We start from the raw sequence: 10,437 nt of genomic DNA on the forward strand, positions 1-10,437 counted from the left end.
AGGGCATTGCCCCAAAGTAATCAGCTCTTTTACCTGTAAAAAAAGTACAATACCCCCCCAACATTAAAATCCACCACCCAATTAGCCAATAGAATGCAAGCTCAATCCTATTGACTGATTGGATCAGCCAATAGGATTGAACTTCAATCCTATTGGATGATTGCATCAGCCAATAGGATTTTTCCTACCTTAATTCCGATTGGCTGATAGAATTCTATTAGTCAATCGGAATTCAAGGGACGCCATCTTGGATGATATCACTTAAAGGTACCTTCATTCAGTCATTGGATGCTGTTGGAAGAGGATGCTCCGCGTCGCATGTCTTGAAGATGGACCAGCTCCGCGCCGGATGGATGAAGACTTCTACCCGTCTGGAGGACCTCTTCTGGCCAGCTTGGATGAAGACTTCTGCCTGTCTGGAGTACCACTTCGCCCGGCTTCGTGGAGGACTTCGGCCCGGTTGGGTGAAGACGTCTCAAGGTAGGGTGATCTTCAAGGGGTTAGTGATAGGGTTTTTTAAGGGGGAATTGGTGGGTTTTAGAGTAGGGGTGGGTTTTAATTTTGGGGGGTATTGTACTTTTTTTTTTACAGGTAAAAGAGCTGATTATATTGGGGCAATGCCCCGCAAAAGGCCCTTTTAAGGGCTATTCGTAATTTAGTATAGGGTAGGGCTTTTTATTATTTTGGGGGGCTTTTTTATTTTATTAGGGGGATTATATTAGGTGTAATTAGTTTAAAAAACTTGTAATTATTTTATTATTTTCTGTAATTTAGTGGGGGGGTTGTACTTTAGATAATGTTATTTAATTTTATTTAATTGTGGTTAATTGTAGTTAATGTAGGTAATTAATTTAATGATAGTGTAGTGTTAGGTGTAATTGTAACTTAGGTTAGGTTTTATTTTACAGGTACTTTTGTCTTTATTTTAACTAGGTAGTTATTAAATAGTTAATAACTATTTAATAAACTATTGTAGCTAGTTAAAATAAATACAAAGTTGCCTGTAAAATAAAAATAAACCCTAAGCTAGCTACAAGGTAACTATTAGTTATATTGTAGCTAGCTTAGGGTTTTTTTATAGGTAAGTATTTAGTTTTAAATAGGAATAATTTATTTAGATTTATTTAAATTAGATTTAAGTTAGGGGGTGTTAGGGTTAGTGTTAGACTTAGGTTTAGGGGTTAATACATTTTATATTGTGGCAGCGGTGTAGGGGGGGCAGATTAGGGGTTAATAAATATAATGTAGGTGGTGGTGGGCTCTTGGAGCGGCGGTTTAGGGGGTTAAACACTTTATTTAGTTGTGGCGGGGTCCGGGAGTGGCAGGATAGGGGTTAATAACTTTATGTAGGTGGCGGCGGTATAGGGGCAAAAGATTAGGGGTTAATATGTATAATGTAGGTGGCGGGGGCTCCGGGAGCGGCAGTTTAGGGGTTAATACATTTATTAGAGTTGCGGTGGGCTCCGGGAGTGGTGGTTTAGGGGTTAATAACTTTATTTTGGTGCGGCGGGGTCTGGGAGCGGCAGTATAGGGGGTAAACAGTGTAGTATAGTGTGGGTGCTTAGTGACAGGGTACCAAGAAAGCTGAAAAAAAGCCGAAGAGCAGAGCAGAGAGATCGATGACTGTTAGTTAACAACAGTCTGCTGCTCATCACCCCGTACTTGGTGCGCGGCTTTTTGTCAGCTTTTTTGGTAACTTTGGAGAACGTATTCAGGTCTGCGGCAGCGATGTTAGGCGAACCTAGGTGAGCTGAGAGACACTTTGGTGCGGCGTTCCTAGCAGCGTCTGCGGACTCAGCGAGACAACCGGAAGTGACGCCGGTATCAGTATAGTCCTTCCATAGAAAGCCAACGGAGTGCCGTAGCAGTGGCGAAACCCAGCCACTATGTAGATGAAGGAAAAAGAAAAAGATGCAGGCACTGCTGTGGGTAACTTAAAAGCAATAAGTCTTTATTTGAAAAGCCATAAAAAATAATAAACAGCTACAACCGCTGTACAGGCATGAACAAAAGGTACAAAAAAACGACAGAGGCAAGGCAGGGTAGAAAAATAGACAGAAAATTGTCTGACTAGTTTCGAGTGCAAACTGCACTCTTATTCATAGACATACAGAGAGAGGGCTAGGCCTGCCTTTTAAAGGGAAAACAGATAACTGAAAATTCAGCTGATGTCCATTACTGAAGATTAGGACATATACTTCGGTTAACCCCTCAAAGACAAGTCACGCCCAGTCTCTGTGTGAAAGATTAAAAACAAAGAACAAAATTCTCAGATTGAACCTAGGTGAGCGTATTGGTGCCGTTGAATGCAAGAAAGTTGACGGCTTGATAAATAGAGGCCATAATGTGAGTTATGGGGATAATCTGCACCTTAATTTCACGTCTCCAATATTAGTGAAACAGGGCAGACTGGCATTGTGACAATGTGTATGTAATGCAGCTGTATTTTATGTGTCTCTCATATTGTTAATATCTTATTATAAGAAATGGGCTGTTGCTTTAACAGTCTGTGCTTTTCTGCCTTATAAATTTATCAAGCTTGGTACATTAAATAGAACTAAAACAGTTGTAGCTTCAGGTAAAATATTGTAGATGACATTTGAATCCTCCTAAACAGTGAGTGCTAAGTAAAGGTCAGCTTTAATGCTTATGAAATTGTGAAATAGATTTTGAATAATGTCAATGGCTAGTAGCCAATCTGCAAATGGAACGGAATGTATCCTAGGATATTAAAATTCAGCATAAAATATTTTAATGTTTATTTCCATCATGTTTTTCAAATTTAAAAACAAGATTTGTACATATTTATACATATTGTAATTTAGTTATTTAATTAAAATCTAGCAACTTTTCAATGCATTCATGTTAGCGGGTTTGTGAGACTGAAGCTCACCAGGCAATGGTGGTTTGATGATGATGATACACTGAGATGTAAAAGTATTTCCTATATTTTAGATTTCACCCCAGTGTGCTAATTGTTTTGAGAAGGAAGGTGGAAATTGCCCCTCTCTTGTCTTGTCCTGAAAACCTAGCCACGCCCAAACTTTTCTAGACTCATCCCTGGACGGCCCACAGCAAGATCCAACTTCACCTACAGAACACCTTTAATTCAATATCTGCCTACACTGACTCCACCCATAAATAAATAAAAAAATAAACTAGAAGACACTGTAAATATAAAAACTAAATCTATTAACACTAAAAATATTTAAAAAATAAATTAAAATAGTAGTAAAACATGAAAAATATTGTATTTAAAGTGTCCAGTAATACATTTTTACTCCAAAGATTGCACACTCCACCTATATATATGTGTGTGTGTATATATATATATATATATATATTATATATATATATATATATATAATATATATGTAGTTCTTCCTGTTGAACATTTTCCTGTTGAACTTTTGCACCTGTATACAGTCTGCAGGAGAAGTTGCCTAGGTAACTATTAGACTGGTTGGTCATGTGATCAAGTGAAACTGAAAGAAGAATGTAAGACACAGGAGGAAGCAGACATGTCAGAGCAGTGAAGGTGTGAGGCCTGGCTGTGAGAGAGCTGCAGACTTAATCTTGTGTAAAGTAACAGCATTCCTCTGCTGATTTAGTGTATGCTGCCAGCTGCAGTCCTGACCCTGTGAGAGAGCTGTGGAGAAGAATGCAGACAAAGTAAATGACTGGCAGACCTTGGAGTTTTCTTTCAGCCTGTGCAGATGAATCCTGTTTAGTGGTAAGAAGTATCCTCTCCCCTTGTCATACTGACAGGGCATTCTGTCCATCACTAACTGTTTAAATGCATGTGGATTACCTTAAAGGGCCCCAACATTTCTGTGCACCAACTGGTACCCATCTGCCATTAGGGTGAAGCCTGAGGGTGGTTTCGCAGGTGGTTTGGGAGGGTGCTGGGCCTGGTTAGAGAGAGTTGGCGTGTTAGTTAGCGACTGTATTTCTTGCCTTACTTTTATTTGCCATAATCCTTTAATACATGTTCATATTGTTTTACTGTTATTACTGTGTGTGTTGTAGTTATTTATTATGTTCCTGTCTGGGAAACCCATTCTTGCCTTGGATGCCCAGTCAGGTGGAGGCACTGCCACAGTCATGTACCCCAACTCCCAGGTAGCGGAGACTCAGGATCAGCCTGCAGAGCACATGGAGGTAGCTGGGGTAAAGACCCACAGGGGTAATTGTGGGCCTAGGCCAAACCCTGTTACATTTGGTGGTACTGCTGAGATAAATTGGTGTACACCCAGTAAGGATACGTTAATTCCCCGGCTCACGCTCCCATTTGTAACAGATTGGGCCCAGCAACAGAAGGTACCATTGCATCATGCAGTGATGGTATGCCAGGTACCTCCCTATAGTGAGATAAAACATGTCACCAAGTGCGTAGAGATTGTACTGGGAATAGAGATGGCTACCATCAGAGATATCCTGCATGATTCATACGGTCAAACTTACATGTTAGTATATTCCCATGCAGATTTGAGAGGCTGTCATAGGCCTACATGTCTATACCTTCTTGAAATAGCTCCTGAAGGATGTCACTTAGTGTATGCTCTCCCTGATAAGGAGGAAGGGGTTACACTGCAGCAACCCTCCAGTATAGGCCAAAAAGACTTTAATGTATCAAGTTATTCTCAGATTCTGTCCCCTTTGTCAGAAAAACCTGCCAGGAGATTACCGGTTACCCCTGTAGAGACTGGGGCCATCCCCAAACGAAATGTCTACTTTTGCAGTGTGCAAGGGACAACTGCCCCTAAGACCCCAGATCTAGTGGTTCCCTCATCTCCAACATCCCCAAAACCTGGCGATTCCCTATTGAGAGCAACAAGTTCAGGAGAGAGTAACATATCTGAAATACTGCAAAAACTCTCAGAAGCCATAGTAACAGCTACCCATACCCACAGTTACCGTAAGCTGAAAGTGTTTTCTGGGACTCAGCCTGTTCCTGCCAGGGAGGAACCCTTTAAGGCCTGGAAGGATAATGCTGTACAATTATTGGAAGAATGGTCTTGTATGGATAACATAAAAAAACAACGGATAATGGAGAGTCTTCGTTTCCCAGCTACGAATATGATAAGGCTGTTTAGGGGAGGGAATGAACAAGCTACCGCACAAGATTACCTGAAAGTTTTGCAGGATGCGTATGGAGAATCAGAGGACTCTGATGATCTATTAATCAAGTTCCTAGCCACTAAACAGAAGGAGCATGAGAAAGCTTCAGACTATATCAATCGATTACAATTGTCACTAGGAAAACTGTTTCATAATGGAGCAGTCACTGCATCTGAGTTGGATGCTCAACTATCCAAACAAATTCAGAAGGGAGGCCTTAGCAATGATCCAGTCATGATCATGTTAAGAGTTAAGTTGGATGATCAAGTCTTGTCCTATTCCATACTGATCCGAAAAGCAAAAATACTGGAGAACCAAATGTCCCCATCTCCTCCACAAAAAGGAAATTCTTTTAACGCCGCAGAGAAAGAGGATATGGAACTGTTCATCCTTAAAAAAAAAAGGTAACTGAATTAGAATTATTGTCTAAGTCATCGCCAAGAAGAACAGATTATTCTCCTACCAGGAGGCAGCACCTCAGGGAGACCACAGAAAGGTTATTCCCAGAGGAACAGTCCCCCCGAGGGAACTGTTTTAAGTGTGGAAAATCAGGGCATTTCAAGCGGGAGTGTCCCACTAATTCATCAGAGACAGGAGTGGAAGTGATAGCTATTGAGCTGGAGGATGCTCAAGTTACCAGTCCTTTCAGGAAAAGAGAAAAAAAAAACACACCCATGTTATCTGTGGGGGCCAAGATCGGGCCCAAATCTCTGATACAGTTACAAATAGAAGATATTCATGCCTCGGCCTTGTTAGATACTGGATCCCATGTCACCATCATTAATAGAGACTTCTATGACTATCAACTAAAACATATTCCCCTGGAGCCAGCAGGAGAGTTACAGTTGTGGGGAGTGGGATCTCAGGCCCAGCCTGAGATAACAAAACAAATTAGTTTAGTAGGAAAAGAGGACAAATTGAGCCCTGTGGTAAATCCAGCCGGTGGAAATCACAACGAAGATAGTCGACATCCACAGCTGAAGTTAGATTCGGCAGAGTGGTGCTGGAACGAGAAATTGATCCAGATGAAACAGAGGCAGAAAACCAAAATTAAGGTGTTCACTTTTACTTACACCATGTCTTGGTTTCTGCAGTGGCGATGAAATCCTTTGGGTGGGCTGAAGCAGAGCCAGATAAGTTTTGAAAGCGGTGAAGATTTTCCTTTTTGCGGTCCTGCTCAAGTTTGGAACAAACACAGATGCCGGTCTGTGAACAAGATAAGGGCCCTATACTTGCTCCTTACTACCCACGACGATGTAAACACAATGGCCTGACAAATCCCAAAGGATTTCATCGCCACTGCAGAAACCAAGACATGGTGTAAGTAAAAGTGAACACCTTAATTTTGGTTTTCTGCCTCTGTTTCATCTGGATCAATTTCTCGTTCCAGCACCACTCTGCCGAATCAAACTTCAGCTGTGGATGTCGACTATCTTCGTTGTGATTTCCACCGGCTGGATTTACCACAGGGCTCAATTTGTCCTCTTTTCCTACTAAACTAATTTGTTTTGTTATTCATTTATTTATTTGATGCTACACTTATTTAGTTTGTTTTTGGTTTATTTAGATAGGGGTTTTTACTTTTGTGTATTCAATTTTGTGTATTCAATTTTTAGTTTTCACCTACTTTAGTCATTTGTACTGTAATTTCTTGTGCAAATATATATTGCAAATATTTGTTACATTTTTTAATCCATTTCCCCACTGATCAGCTTTTAAACATTGTATCAAATAAATATATTTTTTTATATTGTTATCCAATCTGAGGCCAAGTTTTTACTTTGTGCACCTTGACTTATAACAGAGCATATTTCTTTATTATTAGTTTTAGCCGCAATCTGCAGCGCCAAGGTATTTAAAAGCCCCTTTTCTCTCTTTTGAGGAAGAGGCTGTTTAAATTATTTTTTCTAATACCTCATTGAGTCCTTGCCTGAGGAGGATGCAAAAAAAGGGTGGACTCTCATACCTGAGGTGAAAGACTGGCGGAATCACTGGTGTAAAGATTTTCCCATAATGATAAGAAATTTAACACCCACAGAGATCAGAATTGATTGTCACCAGAAGATTGGTGTGATTCACTTGTTGGACCAAGTCTCTTCAGTAATGTCTGTAAAGGCAGAACAGCGAGGTGATCATGAAGGACCTATAGTTTTTGAACTGGAAGATTCTCCTCTACCACAAAAGTGGAGAGATAGCCTCCGATCCAAATTAGCTACTCGAGAGAAAGCCTTCTCCAGGAAAGAAATGGATGTGGGATGTGCAAAGAGTGCAACACATGCCATCAGACTTTCTGACCCAGCTCCTTTCAGAGAAAGATCAAGGAGAATACCCCCTCGAGATGTGGAAGATGTCCGGGATATATTCAAACAGATGTAAGAATCTGGCATTATTAAAGAGTCCAGAAGTCCATATGCCTCACCCATAGTGGTAGTTAGGAAAAGAATGGCGCAGTCCGGCTCTGCATAGACTATCGGACTTTAAACAAAAGGACTGTGCCAGATCAATATACTCTGCCACGGATAGAAGATCTGCTAGATGCCCTTTCTGGAAGCCAGTGGTTCAGCATCCTGGACTTGAGGTCTGGGTATTATCAGGTACCCATGAAGAAGGAGGATCAGGAAAAGACAGCTTTCATCTGTCCCTTTGGATTCTACGAGTTTACCAGGATGCCCCAAGGGGTCACTGGAGCTCCCGTCACCTTTCAAAGGCTGATGGAGAAGACTGTGGGGGATATGAATCCCAAAGAGTGCTAGTCTATCTTGATGATCTCATAGTGTTTGGAAGGGACAACAGAAGAGCACGAACAGCGATTGCTGAAGGTGTTAGATCAACTCCAAGCAGAGGGTCTGAAATTATCAATAGACAAATGTCGGTTTGCCCAGAACTCTGTTACATATGTAGGTCACATTGTTTCCGCACAAGGTGTGACAACTGACCCGACCAAAATTGAAGCGGTGATGAACTGGCCCAGGCCAGATAACATCAGTGAGCTGCGCTCATTTCTTGGATTCTGCGGTTACTACTGGAGATTTGTGAAAGACTATTCAAAGATTGCTCGAGAGCTACACAACCTGTTAAAGACTACCTCTGATATAGAGGGTGTTAAGGCGCCAAGTCCTAAAGACTCCTTCGGAAAGAAATCTACCTCAGGATGCGAAGAAGCCTTTTTAATCTTGAAGAAAAGACTCACAGAAGCTCCTGTATTGGCATATGCAGATCCCGAGAAACCATATGTGCTCCATGTTGATGCCAGTATGGAAGGCCTAGGGGGCGTATTGCATCAGAGCTACCCAGAAGGGTTAAGACCAGTGGCCTACATAAGTAGAAGTCTAATTGGTGCAGAGAAAAACTATCCGGTCCATAAGCTAGAATTCTTGGCGCTCAAGTGGGCAATTGTGGACAAGTTACATGACTATTTATATGGAGCAACATTCGAGGTAAGGACGGATAACAATCCGCTTACTTATATTCAAACAACAGCAAAGCAGGATGCCACAGGGCATAGGTGGCTGGCAGCATTGTCAAACTATAGTTTCAGCCTTAAATACAAGCCAGGCCCTAAGAATGTCAGTGCGGATGCTCTGTCCCGCAGACATGGACTTCCTCCTCATGAAGAAAAGGAGGAATATGAAGAAATCCCTGTGCCTGGGGTAGGAGCCCTGTGCCAAACATATGTAGTGGCTGAGAGGCAGGATGAGTTCTCTGAACTCAGAGGAATAGACTCCATATGTCACTCCCCAGAAGCCGTACCAGAGGTATTCTGTGCTCCAGCAATGCTCCAACAGTGGTCTCACATAACCAATGAAGACAAGAAGAAAGCCCAGTCACAGGAATGGTATATAGGGACAGTCCTCAAGGCAATGAGAGCCAAGAACCCTAAATTACTGAGCTCCCTTCCCATTGGACATAGAGATTTGTATCGTAGAGAATGGAGTAAACTACATCTAGAAGATAGAATCCTTTATAGAATTATAAAATACCATGACCACCCTGGTCGAAAGCAGCTAGTGTTACCTCACAGATATCGGGGAATGGTCCTGAGAGCCCTCCATGATCAACATGGGCATCTTGGGGTAGACAAGACCTATGGCCTGGTACAAGACCGGTTCTATTGGCCTCGCATGAGAGAACATGTTGAACATTATGTGAAGACCTGCAGAAGATGTATTCAGAGAAAGACTCTGCCTGTGAGAGCTGCCCCTATGGGCCACCTGAGAAGTACAGGACCCCTGGATCTTGTGTGTATGGACTATATATGTATTGAGAATGATACTACTGGAATTGGGAATGTTCTGGTAGTAACAGACCATTTCACCAGATACGCTCAGGCTTTTCCCACTAAAGACCAGAAGGCTGTGACCGTAGCCAAGGTCCTCTGGCAGAAATATTTTGTGCACTACGGTCTGCCCAATCGAATACATTCTGATCAAGGTAGAGACTTTGAGAGTAAGCTGATCAAAGAACTCTTGGATATGTTGCAGGTTCACAAGTTCAGAACAACACCCTACCACCCTGAGGGTGATGCCCAGCCTGAGCGGTTTAATAGGACACTCCTAGACATGCTTGGGACTCTGAAACAAGTGGAGAAGCGGTCCTGGAGTAAGCATGTAGAAGCCATGGTCCACGCATATAATTGCACAAGGCATGAGTCTACAGGATTCTCGCCCTATTTCCTAATGTTTGGAAGGGAAGCCAGACTACCGATAGATGTCCAGTTGGGGGTGTCCCCAGATGGGACAAAGTCAGACTCTCACTTCCAGTATGTGAGGACCCTCAAACAAAACTTTCACAGTGCCTATGAGTTGGCCACTCAAGCTGCGGCAAAAATGGAGGAACGCAACAAAAGAAGATACGATACCAAAGTGAAGCATCGGGAAGTCCAAGTGGGAGATAAGGTTCTCCTCCGGAATCTAGGGGTACCTGGGAAACACAAATTAGCAGACAGATGGAAGGATACCCTATTTGAAGTTGTGTCTAAGCTAAAGGGGCTGCCAGTGTACAATATAAAAAGCCCATAAGGCCGGATCAAAGCTTGGCATAGGAACCATCTACTACCAATAGCCTATATCAATGAAGAGGAAGGGAGTAGTAGTGAATGGGAGAAAAGCACAATGGAGAGTCCTGAAAATGAGGCAGTGGAGACCCCAGAAGCTCTTAGTGCTGATGATCAATGGTGGTCTCCTCCAGCTGAGGAAACACAGCACTTTCCTTCCTCTCCTCCCTTAGCCTCCTCTACATTGAATCCCAACAGCCCCAACTTTGTGCCTGGGACCCCAAAAAGAGACTCTTGTATCATGGGAAAGACAGGGCCTCAAG

Source organism: Bombina bombina, chromosome 6 (genome assembly GCF_027579735.1).
Source record: "Bombina bombina isolate aBomBom1 chromosome 6, aBomBom1.pri, whole genome shotgun sequence".
Taxonomy (NCBI): Eukaryota; Metazoa; Chordata; class Amphibia; order Anura; family Bombinatoridae; genus Bombina; species Bombina bombina.